The 19,624-nt window shown below is 34.6% G+C and overlaps 1 protein-coding gene across 1 annotated transcript in view; it reads right to left on the bottom strand.

Moving 5' to 3' along the window:
- Positions 1–19,356, bottom strand: part of LOC150096886 (tubulin polymerization-promoting protein homolog) — a 90,799-nt gene extending 71,443 nt beyond the window's left edge. The window contains exon 1 of the mRNA XM_090408499.1: positions 19,272–19,356. The gene's annotated coding sequence lies outside the window, so the exon portion shown is untranslated. The remainder of the gene's footprint in view (positions 1–19,271) is intronic.
- Positions 19,357–19,624: the final 268 nt, after the last annotated feature.

The following is a 19,624-nucleotide window of genomic DNA, read 5'->3' as shown; positions in this document are numbered from 1 at the left end:
AGTTCCATTCATCGCTTAATTTATCCTCGTGATGTCTCTGCTCTTCCAACTCAGTGGGTAAATAGTTCCAGAGTTTATAACCCCCCCCCCTTTTTTTTTTTTAACACCAACTAGTTCTCCCTCCGTAATTTTGATTTCGAAATCTGGATTGGTTGACTACTTTGAATTTACGGCAATTCAGTCTATGAGGCCAATGTATTATGTCTGTTAAGTGCGTGTGTTCTTATGGTCGGTTTGTCTGCTTGCAAATGAAAAATGAGTTTCCGGGGGGGGGGAAGCCTCCATCTCCGTATAGAACGGCATTCACCTTCACTATCAGGGCTTTCATCTTCACTTGAAAAATCCCTTATAAAATATTCTTGGCATCCTAGAACGTAAAGTTAAACGTCCGTTACTGACCTATACATTCCATACTTTCTGGCTATGCCATCAAGAGACTGCTTAAGAAAAAGACAACTATTCGTATATATTTAGATAATTTAATATTTAGATAAAGCTAATTAATCAGCGCAATGACCCATAGGTTCTCAAAGGAAAAACAAACAGAGAAGCTCTCGAGAAACAAATGTATCTTAATGGAGAAAGAATTGAGGAAGTCAGCAAGTTTGAGCACCTGGGATCCATTATTAATGTGAAGAATTGCTGTTCAGAAGAGGTCAGAAATAGGTTAGGAATGGCTAAAACAACAGAGACCTGTCTAAAATCTGGAAGGATGGATCTATCTCCATGGGAACAAAGTTGAGGATTTTAGATGCAGTTGTTTTTCCAACAGCGACTTATGGATGCGAGACTTGGAACCTAAAGAAGTCAGATAAGAAACTGATATCTGCTTTTGAGATGTGGTGTTACAGAAGGTGTTAAGGATATTAATATACTGAAAAGCGTACAAATGAATGGGTGTTAGAAAATATTAGTAGAACTTTAAGGCTCCTTAAGGATATTGACAGAAGAAAGTTAAAATATTTTGGACACATAGAAAGGATGGAAGGAGGACTTCTCAGAACAGTAATAGAAGGTAAAGTTCCTGGAAAAAGAGGAAGGGGTAGACCATCAATGAGATGGATGGATGGCGTGTGTGGAGTGACTGATCTTCAGTCATCTAATTTTATCACTAATTTTAAACGGCATCCGGTGAAGAGAGCAGGCAAGTGTGGCTATCTTATGGTCCATAAGCCTAACGCAATATATTGTCTGACATACTATGGGTTCTACGGTCGATTTTCTGGAGTTTACGAGACGAAAAACCCGCTTGACTGTACCAGAGATCGACTAACTCGGGAACCTGTCGAAGAGTTGGGAAAAATTCCTCTAGTCGGCGACTAGAAGCCTTTCTTCCTGCGGCCTAGCGCTATGGATGTAAACGTTATTTCCACAGGCTTTTAAGCCGCCTTTCATTTTGAAAAAAAAAAAAAAATGTTGGTTTTTGCTAGCATTTTATATTGCTTCTCAAACAGAGACCAGCTGCAAAAAAAAAAAAAAAAAAAAAAAAAAAAAAAAAAAAAAAAAAAAAGTTGCACATGAACGTTGTAAGATGTCCAGCCTAACAATGGCATTTGTTCTTATATCCCGTTTCACATGCTATTGTTCTGGATCGCACTGAAATAACTAAGGCTGCGAGTCGAGCATATCCAGTGTAAGAGCAACTTATATTTTCTCATTTATTTGTTTTCGCGTATTGTTCACGTTAGCACAATGCAAGTGCAAAGATATTACACATAGCTGCGTTGTCATACAGCATTCGTATTTTAATTATTCCGAAGCAAATTTCATTAGTATGTAAAAATGGATTACAACCTAAAAATAAACGAAGCTTTGCCAGTTGCAGAAAAAAAAAATAGTAAAGACAAGAGCAACCTGATATATAAGTTGAATAATCAATTTACTCGAACGATTTTATTTAACAGCAAAGTGGTTGGTTTGAATTTATCTCATTCGATTTCTCATGAAATTAGCAGAACTATAATCAAAAACAAATCCTGTAAGCTCACCGAACTAGAAAAATTCTCCCAAACGTTGATTATCTGTTGGTGAACAAGTAGTATATAGTGGCGCACCCAGAGGGGGGGGGGGGCAAGGGGCTTGGGTACCCCCCAAAGAAAAGGAAAAAACACTAGAAAAATTTCCAAAAATATTTTCCTAATTAAAATTCTTTTTTTTTTATTTATGTTGCGTCGTGTCTTCTATTTCTATGCTACTTATGAATTAGCGATCACTGCAGATGCTCAGTCATAGGTCGTATGCGATGCGTAGTGTGTATTCGCAAATCGTCTACTCAACTCCACCCCCCCCCCCCAAAAAAAAAGGTTAAATCCTGAGCGCTCGGGCCCCTCCAAGATTAAATGCTGAGTGCGCCAATGAGTATATATACACAGATGTACACTAGTATTTTAGTTTGGTTGGAATTGGGCCGAAGCAAGTGTTGTTATTAGGCTAATATATTTTGCCTGTTAACAGGGGAGGCATTAAGCCGATTGGGCCCTGAAGCAAGCAATTAAAAAAAAATGATAAAATTTTGGAAGATCATGCTGAACAAATAAAAGCAAGAAAAATTTGTTCATTTTTTTTTTTTTTAAACTGGAGTCTTTAACTGGGCTCCAAAACGAAGCAATATTTCTTTCAGTTTAAAAAGTACCTAACTGGAAAGAATGATTTTTATAAATTCGTTCAGAAAGCAATTTACACATTACAGAAGTTAAAGGGAAGATACCTTTCCTTGTGGAATCTGCCTTTGTGTATGTGTTGTTTTATATAAATTTTCAATCACATAATGAACTCAATTTTGTTTTCTTTGAAATTATAATTTTTTTATATTTTATAAGCATACAAGGAAGTGTGCTATAAAAAAAAAAGTGACAAATGAGATCCATACTAGCCATTACATGAATTCATTCTCTGTTTCAATGTATGCATTTTTAAAGCCATCTACAAAAATACTCAAAATAAATTATAGCGGTAATCACTATAAGTGATCACGGGATTAATTCACTCACATTGGATTAGTATAATCACGGATCTAAACTGTTCGGCATGAGCTGACCGAGAACTCAATAAAAGAAGAAAAAAAATCAAGATTTAAATTCTAAAATTGAATAGATTACATCTTCGGGGGGGGAGCAATATGTGGACAGTAGTTGTCTTTATTCTCTAAGAAAATTTGAAATCTTATTTATATTTCGATTTTATTTTATTTGTTTAACAATATTCATGATATCAACATATTATTTATTCGACTAGAATGAGACTTCAATGTAAATTTTGCATCTCCAGGCCCAGAACCACTTAAAAAAAGTTTAGAATAGGCTGTCACTTTAAATTTTATGGGCATCAAACTACAGTCCATTCACCACCTTTTGTATATTACTATACCAGGCTTCACTTGAACTACTGATCTATCGTAGGCTCCACTAGGGCTATTGACTGAAGTGCTTAGGCCACGGATGCAGTGGATAACAATGACAAGTGGGGACTAAAAATTCCACAGCATTACTGTTTGATCTATACACACGATGGAGACGTGATGCATGACAGCACGATGTGTCATCCGAGGATAGCCTGAACTTATTCGATCGATGGTTTATTACTGACGAACAACAGTTCACTTTTGACACGCTCAGTCTTCTCCCTTTTCACACGGAAGAATGATAATCTCCAATATCTAACGTAATCATTATTTGTTTTCAGTTTTTCTAGTATAAGTAGGTCAACATGACTTCCAAATGAGATCCCACTCTTTCTACTGCGCTCTACAACATTACGAATTTTGTTACGGTTGGATTTATACGTAATGACTCTGTAAAACAGAACAACAACTAACTGCTCATTCCAATTGCAAAGCGTTGTACAATTGTTACATAAAAAGGTAGGAGAGTATCGCAATCAGTCTTAGTGGTTGGATTGCGAGATCAGAATCAATTATTTATATTTTAATGGACAATATGAATTCCAGATGTGGATACGAGGTTACTGAAGTCATGGGTTCAGGGACATACGATATGTAATCCAGCATTGGTTATAAAATAAACTGAATCAACCTGGCTAACTTGAATTATTACAGAAGTTTACAAAATAATTCAGAAAGGACTGAAAGGTTTCCGAGAATACTAACTGCATAGCTTTATTTGGCTTCTACTTCTACACAATCATGAATACATCTGATGAAAACAGCCAATATATATATATATAAGAATAGAAATGACAAGAAATTTATGTTACTCGAGAAACAGCGTATTTAATTGCTGGGTAAAGTGCATCTCTAAAGGTTACTTTTCCTTTCTCAATGTGGATGATTTCGTATTTACTTGTATCATTCAACTCTCTAAGTTTTGGAACATCTGTTCGAAAGGCATTTTAACCATGTTTTCGAGACAGCGCCATTTTCCTGTATTGTTTTCACCAGCTGTTACATGAAAACATTGTCTAATTTAGCGACAGAGGTCGCTAAAAGGTTAGTGACCTCTGTGCTGGAAGACACTTTCCGTAGGGATGATAGGATTCACCTTTCGTATATCATGAAATTCGTTTTACTAGTCGTTATTTTGCTATTAGCGCACATTTTACAGATATGATATATCTTCTTGTTAGCAAGTAGCCAGGCATTAACAGGAGCCAAAATCTTTTCAGACACTTTGGTAGGTTTAAATTATTATATATTGCAAAAGTTTTTTTAAAAAACCTTCCTTTGAATGGTGTGTAAATAAAGAAGACAGATATTAGTAGATATTTTAGATTTTAGATCTTTCTGTCGCACGTCATTTGTGGAAAAATAATGGGTTAACGTACTATTCAATGGATTTATTTTATTTTGTTATTTATTTATTTATTTTTGTAATTATCAACTCATTTCTAAATCATAAGCCAACTATTTAAAACAGTTCTTAGAAAGAATTAATTCTACATTTTCCATAACTTATTAAAGAAAATGATTGGTTAAACAGCACATTCACCTACGAAAAATTGCATCGTATTTTGCTATTAGCGGACATTTTGTGTCCTTCATTAGATTCCTAATAAAGGACACAAAGAAATAATTTTACACATTGTCAACCAATGCTGGATTATCTGATCTGAAATAAAAGGGACGGAATTTTTTTGAATGACCTGAATATGCATTTCACAGAACCTCATGGCTTTGTCTTAATTGTTGTTTGCAAACAAGCCAATCCAAGCATGTATAAATAAACATCATTCTGGAGTTTGTTAGAATGATATATCCATCTGTTTACCTTGCAGTTAAAGGTTGTGCAAGTCTCGGCATAGGAAAGCATAACTTCATTTGAGTTTAAAAGAAAATGTTGCTATTGTGTTGCTCGTTATAATGAGACTTTGGCCTCCACGTAAATATCCATTTAACAATAATAAAAATTATTATGATGCCAAAGAAAACTAAGGCTAAGAGGAAGTATATCGAGTTTGTTAATTGCGCGAACTGGTTTGTTTTGTCAGAAAAGACTCCACGTATTTAGAAAATAAGTGTGCCACCTGTACGTAAAACGGCTAACGCATCTTTAACACGTTCATTGACAAACTGAAAATTGGAATTTCGTGTGGTGGCCAATTTTTTTTTATTTAGTTAACGACGTCCACGCGATAACGCGTGATCGGTCGCTCGGTGAGGACTCGCAACACGCGATATCGCGTGGTTGGCAATGAACGTGTTAATTGAAAAGTCCTAGATGGAATTTGAACCTTGTTCTTCTGACAGCACTAAGGAGATGCTATAGGAAACGAAACGCCGAAAACGTTAAGATTTTAGAATAAATCAGACAAAGTGAACTCAATAATAAAAATAATAATAAAAACATTGCAAGAGGTCAGAACTGCGTAATTTTTGATCTGAATGCAAACTAAATATCACATATATTCTTCTTACGAATAACACCTCTGATGGCTTCATAGGGCAGTCGAAAGAACAACAGAATGTGTATTTTACCTGGAAAAGATCCAGGTTCGAATCTCGTCATAACTGCGAAGAAAATTTAGAAAACGCTTTTTTTTTTTTTTGTTATTGTATATATAAATTGGAGGTGAGTTAGCAAGCAACACATGCAAGTGGTAACGTTTTTCCTTTAGAAAAATGTAAACTCGCCATTTCTTGTCCCTTGAACCCCCCCCCCCCCCCCACACGCACATTTTACAGATATGATATATCTTCTTGTTAGCAAGTGGCCAAGCATTAACAGGAGCCAAAATCTTTTCAGACACTTTGGCAGGTTAAATTATTATATATTGCAAAACGTTTTTTTTTTTTAAAAAATATTCCTTTAAATTGTGTGTAAATAAAGAAGACAGATATTAAGTAAATATTTTAGAAGTTCTTTCTGTCACACGTCATTTGTGGAAAATAATGGGTTAATGTACTATTCAATAGATTTATGGTATTTATTTATTTTTGTAATTATGAACTCATTTCTAAATCATAAGCCAGCTATTTAAAATGGTTCTTAGAAAGAATTAATTCTACATTTTCCATAACTTTAAGAAAATGATTGGTTAAACAGCACATTCACCTACGAAAAATTGCATCGTATTTTGCTATTAGTGGACATTTCAACCGTTGAAATGAGCAATTAAATCTTTGATAAATTGCAAATTCAAATTATAGCAAATTAAATACCACCGTTTGCCTGCATAAATTATGTTCGAGTCCACGCTCCCTTTACCTTAAATTTTTAATTATTCTTTCAGTTATGCCCATCTACATGGGTTAATGTCCGATGCCTGTCGTGATCAACGTTTCTTGAAATCAACTTTAGCACACTCATCTTTTAATGGAAGATCGAAATTGTGATTAGTAGGGTAAATTTCCTGTTTTTTTTTTTTTTTTCTGCAGGTGATGCAAAGCCCTCGTGAGCTAGAAAACAAACGTGACTTGTCTAAACCTCGAAGATGCAAAAGGTTACTCGAGGAATTAGAAGCATTTCGACCACTTCCTGAAGTACCATTTAATACAGAGGGGAAGCAAAACTTCATTCGTCACGACTATTTTTGAACGATTGGATAAGAATTCTTATTTTCCCTCGGGAACTTATTCTTAAACCGGTAGCCTCCTACACATGCTGGTATGGCGCATGAGCTTGGACCCCCCCCCCCCCCCCCTTTGGGACTGTTTTCATGCAGGTACCGCTGTCGACAGCACAATTCACTAAAGTTCACAGGCTGTAAATCTGCATTTGTACCTCGATAACAAATCAATATATTATGTAAGCACGCATTCCGATAAATGATGTTAAATGAAGATCGAATAAATAAAAATTGTTTTATGAAAGCAATACAAACCGAACTTATTACAGTTTTTATGTCATTCATTCTTTTGCAAAAACGTTAAAGTTTCTTTGTTATTGCATAAACGGCCTAATACGCTCAGAGGGGCACATGCCAGACGATCAAACGATAGTTGTTTCTCTAGTAAAGTGAACCCAAGTGACACGTGCCGTATCCATAACAACAATAGCGAAAACGTCGTGCACCTAATTCAGTTCGCTGACTACAAGTTATACTTTATACTCTCTGAACAAAGCGGGGGGGGGGGAGAAACACGAATTCAGTATCTTGGACTTTAGGAAAGTATATTATAATATTCGTTTTCGTATCTCCCTCCCCCATTTTTTTTTATTTTTATCAACGGGGGAAGGGGAGAGGTACGCGTGTTCAAAAAAAGAGATCATTAAGGGGTCTGGAAAAATCGAATGTAGGAGAGAAAGAAAGAAAAATACGAAAGAGAGATTGGGATAGTTATAAAAAATATTTACATACAGATAAAAATACATTGTTTTAGAATGGATTCAGACATACGTTCTATAATTCGTGACATGTCTCAGAGCAAATACTTCATCATTCCCCATGTAGAACTGGAAAACAGACAGCTAGGGGACCTCATCTTTTATGTGGAAACTCACGTCCATTTGTTCTTTGTCGAAAGAGAAAACGACAATTGTATGACTACTAGTACAGACTGTTTATGGTTGCTCTTACTTGGATTGACAAAGAGTTATGAAGTCTAAATTTGCGTGAAACGTCTGTATATATCACTTATAATATTTTGCAAGTTATTTTACCACTGCACGAAAGTGGCGCTGCAGCTGAATACAGCATAACAAGGAAATATGTGCATTAGATAAATTTATTATTATTATCTGTAGCAAAAGAGAAGAGGCCATCATTGTGAATGACTCATCTGTTGAATGAGTTTGATGGTCGAAAAGACTATAAAGCAAATGGTTTGCCCTTAAATGGATTTGATGTTAGGAATCTAGAAAAAAACGTGCTGCTGACTGCAGCAGGTTTGGATGTGCAAAATCAAGGAAACTACAGTTGTTAGGAAGGAATCAGGTGAGGGTGCATGCAGGTATCGATAAAACAAATGGGTGTATGATTGGTGAGAAAATGCAGACTTCAGTCTCTGAGGCAATAAATTGAGCACTTGGTTGGTGAGTGGAATTTATTGCCAAATGAGGTGGTGAATGCGCAAACATTGAACCAATTTAAGATGAGGTATGATAAACATCATCTCTGTTAGAATGTATCATACTATGGCCTCCCTCGATGAATCTTGAGTCCCGGAGGTGCTTGTATGATGATAATAATAAGTTGGACTACTTGAACGTGAATCGTTTGAAAGTATATTCATCATATTGCTATGATACGATACTGTCTGTTAGTGACGAAACATACATTGACTATATTCAAACGTGAGCAGTTATCTACTGTTGTCATGGAAACTTATTCTATGTTTTTTAAGTAATTTTCACCCAGGAGAGTTTGTAAACATAATACATTAGCCGCTGTTAGTGGGCTAAGCTAATAATAAAAATAAATTTTTTTTTTGCATTTTTTATAATCCAGAGGGCCTGCTCTAGAGCAGTGCTTCCCAAACTTATGGATGTCAAGGCCCCCTTTGGAAAAATGAAAAGATTTCACGGCCCTCCATCAGAAAAAAATCCTAATACAGACATATATTATTATAATTTTTTATTGTATTTATATTCGATACAAAACATACACACGAAGCGTATTTCTTTCCCGCGCATCGCCGCACCTGTGTACACTAGCAATGAAACATTAATTTAAAGAGCTAAAAATTTGGCCATTTTAAACGAGCGCAAGATTTTGCGTTTGTAAGCTTTTTTGTGCTTCTTATCAATACCTTTCAAATGAAACTTATATGAATAAGCATATATTTACTAATATTCATTAAGCGCCGAAATACGCAGGAAGCAAAATTTGTGAACCAACACCAATGTGTGAATTTTTCCATTAAAATATAAAAAATAAAAAAGAAATAATAAAAATTAAATGCGTTTCTTTTAAGATAAAAAATATCTACTTAGTCTTAAAACATTTTAAATTTGTTTTCATTATTTCACGGCCCCCTCAACAAAACTAACGGTCCCCAAGGGGACCGCGGTCCACAGTTTGGGAAGCACTGCTCTAGAGAATACAGTGGAGTGTTTTCAAGTTACTTTAGTCCTCCAAAGAGCTGGGTGGTGGTCAGAATTTTCTCCCCTAGGCCAGCAATGTTTTGTCGTCCCTAAATTTAATAAAATACTTAAAGTTAAAAACAAAAAAAATCCACTTATTTTATGATTGAGACAAAATTTCCTCCCCTCCACTATTTTTTTCCCCACTCTTCAAACTTGCCGCTCTAAGACATTACCTTAATTGTTTTGCAGTTTACGATGGCCCTGGTTGTGGTCTCACAATAAACGATGAAATTTATCTCTATTTATGGAAACCCAAAGAGAAACTATTTCATATTAAGGAGAGGATACTGCGAGTGTTCAAATTACAAGAGTTAAAATTTTGAGATAAACCCAGTACCTTCATGGATAGTTATTAATATCACCTTCCTAGTCTTTGTTCATGAAGAAGCAATACGAAGGTAAAGAGAACAGTTCTTTAAGTGACTATGTAACTCCTCTTAATTCACAGAATTTGTAATTTTTGGTTGAATAGAAATAGGATATTATTTAAATTAAGGGGATATTAAATCCCACATTGTATCAAAACCGAATAAGAAACTCAAAGATCGGAATCAAAGAGTTTCATGCCGAATATAGTAACTACAAAAGTATCGGCGACTACTAGCGTAAACTAAAGCACGTAGTACAAACTAGGGCAACTCGTAGCAAAGGTGGAGAAAGTTCTGATCGCTATTCTTAGTATTTCTCATAATGTAAAACCCATCTCCTAGGAGATGGGTGATGTTACACATTATGGTGGGAGGTCACTACCCAGACCGGTTTCGATCTTTATTGAGATCTCATCAGTGAGTAGCTAGACCAAAATAATACTAAGGGTATAGCGAAAAGAACTTATATACTCTGGTATACGAGTTGTCAAAAAGGTGCACCCATAAATTATTTAAAATAAAGAGTATGGGTGCACTTTTCTAACAACTCGTATACCAGAGTATATAAGTTCTTTTCGCTAAACCCTTAGTATTATTTTGGTCTAGCTACTCACTGGTGAGACAGGGCAGCTGACTCTGAGAGGTTCTGCTTCGGGATAGGTTTTTGCCTGTCTCTGAGTGGGGCCACCGCTGAGATTATGGCTCTGCTTGGTGGTGGGTGAGCCTGCCACTGGGTAGAGCCAATGCTCAGAAGTTCTTCTCGGTGGCGGGGTGAGCCTGTCATTGAGTGGAACAACGCGGAGTTGGGCGATCTTTCGGGATCGTCTTATTTTTAAAGCCCGTTTCACTTTTACAAAGATCGAAATAGTGATCTCCTACCATAATGTATAACATTATGTAATATATAATATAAAAAATAAGTTTTATATTATGAGAAATACTAAGAATAGCGATCATAACTTTCTCCACCTTTGCTACGAGTTGCCCTAGTTTGTACTACGTACTTGGACTACGTGCTTTAGCTTACGATAGTAGTCGCCGATACGTTTATAGTTACTATATTCGGCATGAAACTCTTTGATTCCGATCTTTGAGTTTCTTATTCGATTTTGAAACAATGCGGAATTTAATATCCCCTTAATTTAAATAATGTTTACATCGCCGAAATGAAGTCCTTTGGCTCTTTATTTTAAATAAAAGAAATAGGAGATATTAAAGATACAACATTATTTCACAAACTTTCAACTTTTCAAAATGTTTATCACCATCAAATTCCTGCCATGTACCCTGAAGGGGTGTACAGGATATGTTAGTACTACATGAAAAATTACATCATTACTAACTTCCTATCTACAATTTTCCTCCAAATCAGTCTGTTACTTGTCAAGACTCCAATATTATCAGATCTTATATTTCTATCATCTAAGGTACTTTGTACCATATCAATCCACCTATATCTTGGTCTTCCTCTGGGTCTTTTTCCTGCCAATTTGGCAGAGAACACTTGTTTTGCTAATCTTTCCTTGCCCATTCTGTTTAAGTGATTGTACTACTGAGGTAAATTCTGTTAATACATTCCTGGATGCTGACAACATCAAGTTCTTTCCTAATATTCTCGTTTTTAATATGATATTGCCATTGATGCCATCTGTTCATGCCTATAATCTTTTTCAGGACTCTCATATCTGCGACCTCTAGTCTTTGGTCAAGTGTTTTACTTCTGACCCAGCTCTCAAATCCATAAGTCAAAATTGGTTTGAACACTGTCTTGTGTACAGCTAATTTAGTGTTTTGGCTAATTTCTCTCTTATTCCATATGAATTTATTCAATTGACTTCCTACCATACCAGCTTTGCTGATTCTGTTGTCTATTTCCATATTTAATTTACCATCTTCACTAAAAATCGTGCCTAAGTAGCTGAAATGTTTTACTGGTTCTATAGGTTCTCCATTCACAATGCAGTTGATATTTTCAATGTTTCTGCCTATTTTCCTTGTTTTTGTCTTTTTAATTGTGACCTTCATACCATATCGATTACAACAGCTATTCAATTTAGTCACGGAATCTTGCAGACTTGTTGCGGATTTATTTAGAAGTATAACATCATCTGCATAAAGCAAAGAGCCGAGATTCACACCTCCAATTTTGATATGAGATTTAATACCACTTTTCTTCATGATGTGATCCATACAGATAATGAATAACAGAGGGGATAATCTACATCCTTGTCTGACACCAGATTTAACATTAAACGATCTTCCTGTACTTCCTTCAATTCTAACTGCTGACTTACAACTCAAATAAAGACTAAGTATTGCTTGATATAATGCCCCATTGATACCATATAACTGTAGCGTTTTGAATAGCTCCTCTCTTGGCACTTTGTCATATGCCTTTTGCAGATCTACAAAACTTAAATACAGATCTTTGTTATATTCCCATGATTTCTCAACTATCTGTCATAAAGTGAAAATCTGATCCTGACAGCTTCTATTTGGCCTGAATCCAGCTTGTTCTTCACCAAGCTTCTCTTCCACAATCCTTCTCAACCGTTTCTCAAGTATACTTGCATATATCTTACCAGGAACACTCAGTAGGAAATACTTCTATAATTCTCACATTCAGTTTGATTTCCCTTTTTATATATGGGTAATATGAGAGCCCTACTCCTGACTACATGCCTGGTCAGTGTTTTTTACTACTGTGCTGTCATCACTGTTTGTTTCATTTAGCAATTTTTCGAAGTAATTACGCCATACTTCAAGTATATCTTTTTCTCCTGTTTTCATGTCACCTTTATCATCTCTAATTCCTTTTACAGCACTTTTTCCTCCACTCTTTCAACGACCTTCAGAATATCTTGCCACCTTCTTGATATTTATTTTTTATGTTACCAAAATCCTCCCATGACTTTTGTTTAGTTAGTTTCACACAGAGTTTAGGTTTCTTACAAAATGTTTTTGAAACATTTTCGAAATATTTTTTTTCAAAATGTTTCGAAAATTTAACCGGAGAGTTTCGACGTGAACGTTGCTTACGCATCAGTATATTCGCCTTTTATTAGTGCATTTCATAAAGGTTCCACTTGCCTGACAGCCGTTTCGAACCGATTCGTTCTCTTCGGAGACCAGTCAGAAACTTGAAGGCAAAAACTCTCAATACCAAAGCAATTCGAAGTTGTAAGACAACTCCGATGCTGAGGATTTCATTTTTGTAACGTCTCCAGTCAAATTTTCGAAATTTTCAAAGCTTCTATTCGACTCTGAAATAATTTTCAATTGGATTTTTAATATTTTCTATTTCTATTTAATTTACATCGCCGAAATGAAGCCTTTTGGCTCTTTCTTTAATAATGTCATTTTAGTTTTTGTTATTTCTTCCTGGCATCAAATGCAAACCATGCCATCTCCGCAGTTATTAATTAACATAAACATTACAGAGTGTAACTGATTTTTACTGTCTATACTATTATTGAAATTACCAGCTTTGGCAAATTCAATAATAGTATAGTGGAGATTTAGTTTTTGTATACTTTAAATAATAGTGTAATGGAACATAAGGAATCCTTATATCTAAAAAACTGCGCAAAGTAGAACACAGTTGTGTGTGTTACTGCATAATTCAGAGGGGAGGGATTTCTCCTCAACAACAGCAACAACAACAAAAAAAAAAACCTTAAGGATTTGTCAATCGTTTAATCGCTCCCCAGCGTCTCAGTAGTGTAGTCGGTAGCGATGACACGCACTGAATTAAAGACCAATATAATGTCTGCCAACAGTTGAGAGAACCGTAGCTGGCAGAGTGTCAAGAAGAGTCAATTCATATTGAAGGGGAGAAAGGAATAAGGGATGTACGAATTCGTCCCCGACACGCGAAATCACCGTGATTTATACGTAAAGTTTTCCAACTGTTATACAAACAAAATAGTTACCACTTTAAAAACTAGAATGTTCATAAAAGATAAGCTAATTTTCCGATATGTAATAATAACAAACTCATCCCACGAAACGGATTGATTATCCTATTATTGGAATGTATTCGCCTTCTTCTGTCATGCGCAAGGAGGGTCGAGGGTTCTCTCATCTGTCGTAGAACAGTACATCCTGTTACTTTTCAATCCGCAAATCATCTAAACAGCCAAAGAACACGTGCAATTTAGTCAAGCTCAGATGCTTTAATATAATCGTAAACAATTCTCCCTACAACTAAGGTCCGGATCAGCCATTAGTGTGAATAGCGACTTCGTGCTCCTTTTTGTCACAGTTGAGTTTCATCAATCACACCAATCCATCTGCTTCGAAATTAAGACAATGGCGGCTTTCATAGGTCGTGATGCTATTGTTCGAAGTTTACAATTACCTATCGTGACCGACTTGTGATAAGTGTTATGCAGTAACTAATAGAAGTTTCGATAGACATTTGCCCTTTACATTGAAGAAAATTTAGATAAATAATGTAGTAATTAAGAGTGCTTTTACTGTCTTCATACAAAGCAGAACGCATAAAATCCTTTAAAAATATGCTAGGATTACTAAATATAGCTTTTCATTCTCGGAGAAACCAAAATATGCCAACTGTCTTTACTCCGAAAACAATTAGCTATATAACTAATTATCAGAAATGTAAAAGAATTCAATCACTCCTTTGTGTCTTTATTCACAAAGCAACACGGCGAAGCTCATTTATTAATCATATATGCCCGAGTAATTTGCTACCTACAGGAAAGCGAGCTATTTTCGCAGTTCGTCACTACTGCCAACAGCCGTAACTTCCGCATCCCTAAGTAGGGGTTCTCATGTAACTACTATAGTGATATGGTTGCACGTTTCGTCACAGTAATATGACATCACGGCGTGGAAGGTGGTGCTATGGGAAGGGAGAGGAAGTTAAAATTGACGGCGTAAAATTGAGACGTGGTTTGTTGTAAGCCATGGTCAGTTCTAAATGTGTTTGCACGTATGGATAGGAAGGGAAAAACTGACAAGAGAGAGGAGAGAATAATAACTGAATCGATGTATAATGCATCGGTATATCAGCAGATACTACTTAAACTAAATATCTTCTCTTAAAAAAAAAAAAAAAAAAAAAAAAAAAACAGAAGCTAAACTCAAGTATTAGAAATCTCAATAAAGCTCAATAATAATAACCGCAAACAGACAGCACGATTTTATGAGCCTTTAGAGTTTAGACTCTTGCCTTCACACGCTAAAGTCACATCTGCAAGAGCTTCAACTGATCAAAAAAGATAGCATTATTATTATTATATAACATTTCCAGGAAGTCCAAGGATTCATTGTGGGAGGGCAATCTACTCTACTTCGCTAACACGTTGACGCGTTTCAAGCAGATTTGCTGAATTCCTATTTATATATATATTATATATAACTACAATTGTTCACTAGGCTTAGCGTAAGCAATTCTAATTTCTAAAAGTACACAAGTGTATGGATATACGTTATAACAACAAATAGCTTCTCAATCACAGATTAACTCTGCAATGTCATATTTTCCAGTAGTAATCACAGTTTATCACACAAATGTGAATTAGCCTTAGCAAGGCAAAAGTTTGACAAATCCATGAAAGAATACATTAATTAATTTACTCACCAAGTAACCTAAGACACCACTGATCACTTGTAAACAATTCTATACTACAGCTCTCTACAAACGATTAGTACAGATCTCCAACTGAAAAATATATGACACAAACCAAAGCGACACCTCAGTTAATTTAATTGTTGTGACGAACTAAGTTTATTCAAATGCAATATACTATATTAAATCACCACATTTCCGACAAACAAAAAATACGCATGCGTAAAAATGCACAGTAGCCTTCTTCCAACAGACTTAGAGAAAATATACCTTACATAAATTTCTTTTTTTAATACTGGAATTGAGCTTTTCAATACTGAATGCAAATTCTCGCGTAAACAACTAAGATCGTTTGAATTATTAAATTTCTGTTCTCATTAAATATATATATATAATTTCTGTGGAATACGGGATTTAAAAAAAAAAGTAAAACGGTATTAGTCGCAAACTTAGTTGTAGAATTTTTTTTAAAAAAAATTAGTAAAATCTATACTATTATTGTTAGTTGCAAACAGAAACTACTAAGTCACTGGTAATCGATAGGACCTCATCCCTCCACCGGCTTCCTTAGTCACCGAGATGATTCAGTTTCTGCAATACATGGCATATTTGTATTAAAATATCTTCGAAAATCGCCGCGTCCTTTTGCTTCGTACTGGTATAAGCAACGACTGCAAGCAGGTATTGCGTTTAGTTCAGCAATTTATGACCTAGTTTATCGAATGAAGCGACAAAAAGATTTATTACCAACAGCACTTGCGTGATATTTATAGTGCAAATTTTTCTTCGAAAAAAGTGGGTCTTCCTTTCCTCAGTGCACATGTTTAGATTAGTGACAACGATGAAAGGTAATGCACCACTTTCCTAGGTCTGCGCAAGTTTCTGCTACGTTCCTAAATACAAAATACAGTATAACACAAAATATCAAATAATAAAAATTAATCGTGATGACAGTCTTACGTGCACAAGCATTCTTTTCGCAAATCAATCATTCATATCTTTTGATCCAGTATGATCCATTCGCTCTTTTCTTCTTAACCGAGTATGTGTGAAGCAAAATAATATCCGAGGATTACCAAAATTCTTTAGTGTTAAGAAAAGTTCCGCCAGGGCGTAACTTCAGCACTCACTTTGTCCAAACGTTTATTATTTGCCATTCAAACTTTCCCAAAAGTTTTCTCCCTAATACCTATAAAATTCCTTAATCTTTTAAGGTGACGAAGTGGCACGGTTTTTTATCATCAACTATGGACCTTTCTAGGCGTAAATATTTGGGAAGCTAACAACAATAAAAGCTTCCCAATAACATTTTTCACCCAGTAATAGAATTTATCTCCTGATTATCGAATGACTAATATGAAAATGTGTAAAATAAAACAGATCATTACATATGCTTCTTTTTATATGATACTTTACAGGCAGTTTTTAATGTTTTCAAAATTTATAATTACATGTAACTATATACTGTATATATATTATTTCAGTCTATTTGTATTTTAAATTTTATAATTAATTATTTGGAATATACCGAGAATAACTTTATTTCGGAGTCATCTGTTGAAACATAAATAGTGAAATTTTTATTTTGATGTAGTGTTGGCTTCCCGCGATGAGTCTACGAACACCATAGTTCGATTATCCACAGTAACGGTAATGTCCATAGTAACAGACACCTAGTGTCCATAGTAATAATAAAATTTATACGAAGCTTTTTTTTTTCATATAATATTATTAGATATTGTATTTTAAGGGATAATACGCAGGATACGATAAAATAACTTTCCACGAAAATATTCGAACCACAGTTTAATTATACACATGCATACACGTGCGATTTTTAGGGCTACCCAAGAAGGGTATAGAAGAAAAAAATAAAAATAAATAAATATATATATATATATATATATAGTAAATTTTTAGTACATTAGTACTGTAGGTAAGCTAAGGATTTTTTTCTACTGTTTTGTTAATTTAATTTAATTTTTTTTTTTTTTTTTTTTTTTGTAGTTTCTGCATTTATTTGTTAATTTATTTTGGTGAGGGAGTGTCGCAAGTTCCAGCATAATTTATCCACATGACTACTCTAGTGAAATATTACTGTTATTAAATTGTTATTGTGTTTATTATCTCTCACAACATATAATAGCAGAATAAATTTTTTAAAAAATGACGTACACTTCCATTAAAATTAAAATAGAAAAGTAATTTGTTTTCTATGCAACATAACCTCACCCCCTCCGATTCATGATAATTAAAACGTTCTGACGGTACGAAAAACACGAAACCTATTCATAAATGAACGCCGTAAGCATACAAACAAAACATCGTTCCTTTCCAACACAGCAATTCCTCCCCAAGTATTGCATCACACCTAAATATAGCGTGCTTGTTCAATATGCGATATTTGATATTAAGCGATAACTGCACAGCATCGTTTAAATGAACGAAAACACAAAATATAATATCATAATGGATAATTTACAAATATATTTGCTATACATGAATACTGATTTTGTTCTGTTTAAAATAAAATTGACATACTTTCCTGTATTTTTTTATTTATTTATTTTTCACATGCAGCTAATTTTTTTATAACCGATAAGTCTTTCGGTGAGTTACTCCAGGAGAAATGTATTATAATAATAATAATAATAATATACTGTACTATGAAAGTTAAGGAAGACTGTCAGCTAGGTATAAAACATTAAAATATTCTTGTATATTTGAATATATTCATAGTTTTATTCAGTTTAATAAATCATCAAAATAAAAATGTTAACTAATAACTGCCATGTCATCCTTTTAAATAAAAAAGTAATTATTATTGCCATCTATCGAAGATCTGACTAATCGCACGTAATAACTGAATTCGATTTCGAGTGAATAATTAGGCTGCCTGAAATTCCCTTAACCTCTCTCTCTCTCTCACACACACCGTATTTATCATAATTAATAAGTCAAAACTCACCAGTACACTTTACTTGGCCGAAATAACACAAAATAAATAAAAGTCGCCACGAGGTGGCTTGCATTTATGTAGCTCAGTCAAAGTAACAGATAATTTTCAAAAATGTATTTTTATATAATATATTTTTATCTAATCAAAGGCTAGATTTATTATATGTAAAATCTAATATTACATGTAATATTTTAATTGACAAATTTCATTGTTCCTATGAATGGTATTAGCTGCACTAGTTTTTTGTCTTCTTGTAGAAGAAATAATATTAGATTATTTTGACATAAAACTGTGGATAAATTAAATTTTTCTTCTCATGATTATGAATAGTTTTTAGGTGCATGCGTCAATGTTTACTTAATCTCAAAATGTAACGATGTATATAAGTATCGTTCTGGATAACGTTTCACTGCGTAAATAGGAGTGTGTGTGTGGGGGGGGGGGGATCAATTTTGTTAGTAAACAAATGATGTGCATTTTTAATACTTTAGTTAGATTAAAGAGAAATAATAAGAAATCACTTTATTCAAAAGCTTAATTATAAAAGAATTATTAAAAGAGTGAATTGATGTTTTCTAAAAAAAAAAAATTCGTTTAAAGTATATTATTTGTACTATACCGCATCCTTCCATCATCTACAATGGAGCTCAGCTCTTTCACAAACTAGCATCATTGCCAATACTCTTAAATCTTCTCGTTCTCTCCAGCATGCTTAAGTACGCTCCGCCACAGAGGAGAGAGAGCGCCGCTTGAAATCGATCAGTCCAGTGTGACTGGGGCGGACAACAGACCACCTCGCATCTCTTTATTCACTACACAAACAACTCTTGCCGTAACAGAATTAAACTAGCCTCATAAATAAATCTTACCTTTCTATCCGATGCCTGGAGGAGTTTTTCGGCTTCACTGTATGTATCCCAATCGTTTAGCTACTGCTTCTTTACCGTTAGTAACCAATGTCACAACTTCTAAGATAGGTGGTTGCAGCTAAGTTATTTCATTTCTTCCCGATAGATGGCGACGTATACGGATTAGTCTATTATTTGCTAGGACTAACCAGTGTACGAGTGGGAGGAGGAGAAGGAAATATGATTGATAAGAGATTTGTCGTTTGTTTGGATTCCCATTTAATGTTTTTTATGTAGTTAGAGAAACTAACAATAACGTGTAAAGATAGCGAATTAATAAACGCTAATGTTTAGAATTAACACTAAGAATAAAA

Source organism: Typopeltis vanoorti, chromosome 18 (genome assembly GCF_054136105.1).
Source record: "Typopeltis vanoorti isolate ZY-2024b chromosome 18, IOZ_Tvanoo_1.0, whole genome shotgun sequence".
In the NCBI taxonomy this organism is placed as follows: domain Eukaryota; kingdom Metazoa; phylum Arthropoda; class Arachnida; order Uropygi; family Thelyphonidae; genus Typopeltis; species Typopeltis vanoorti.
The sequence above is the reverse complement of the archived record's forward strand: the minus strand, read 5'-3'. Positions and strand labels throughout refer to the sequence as shown.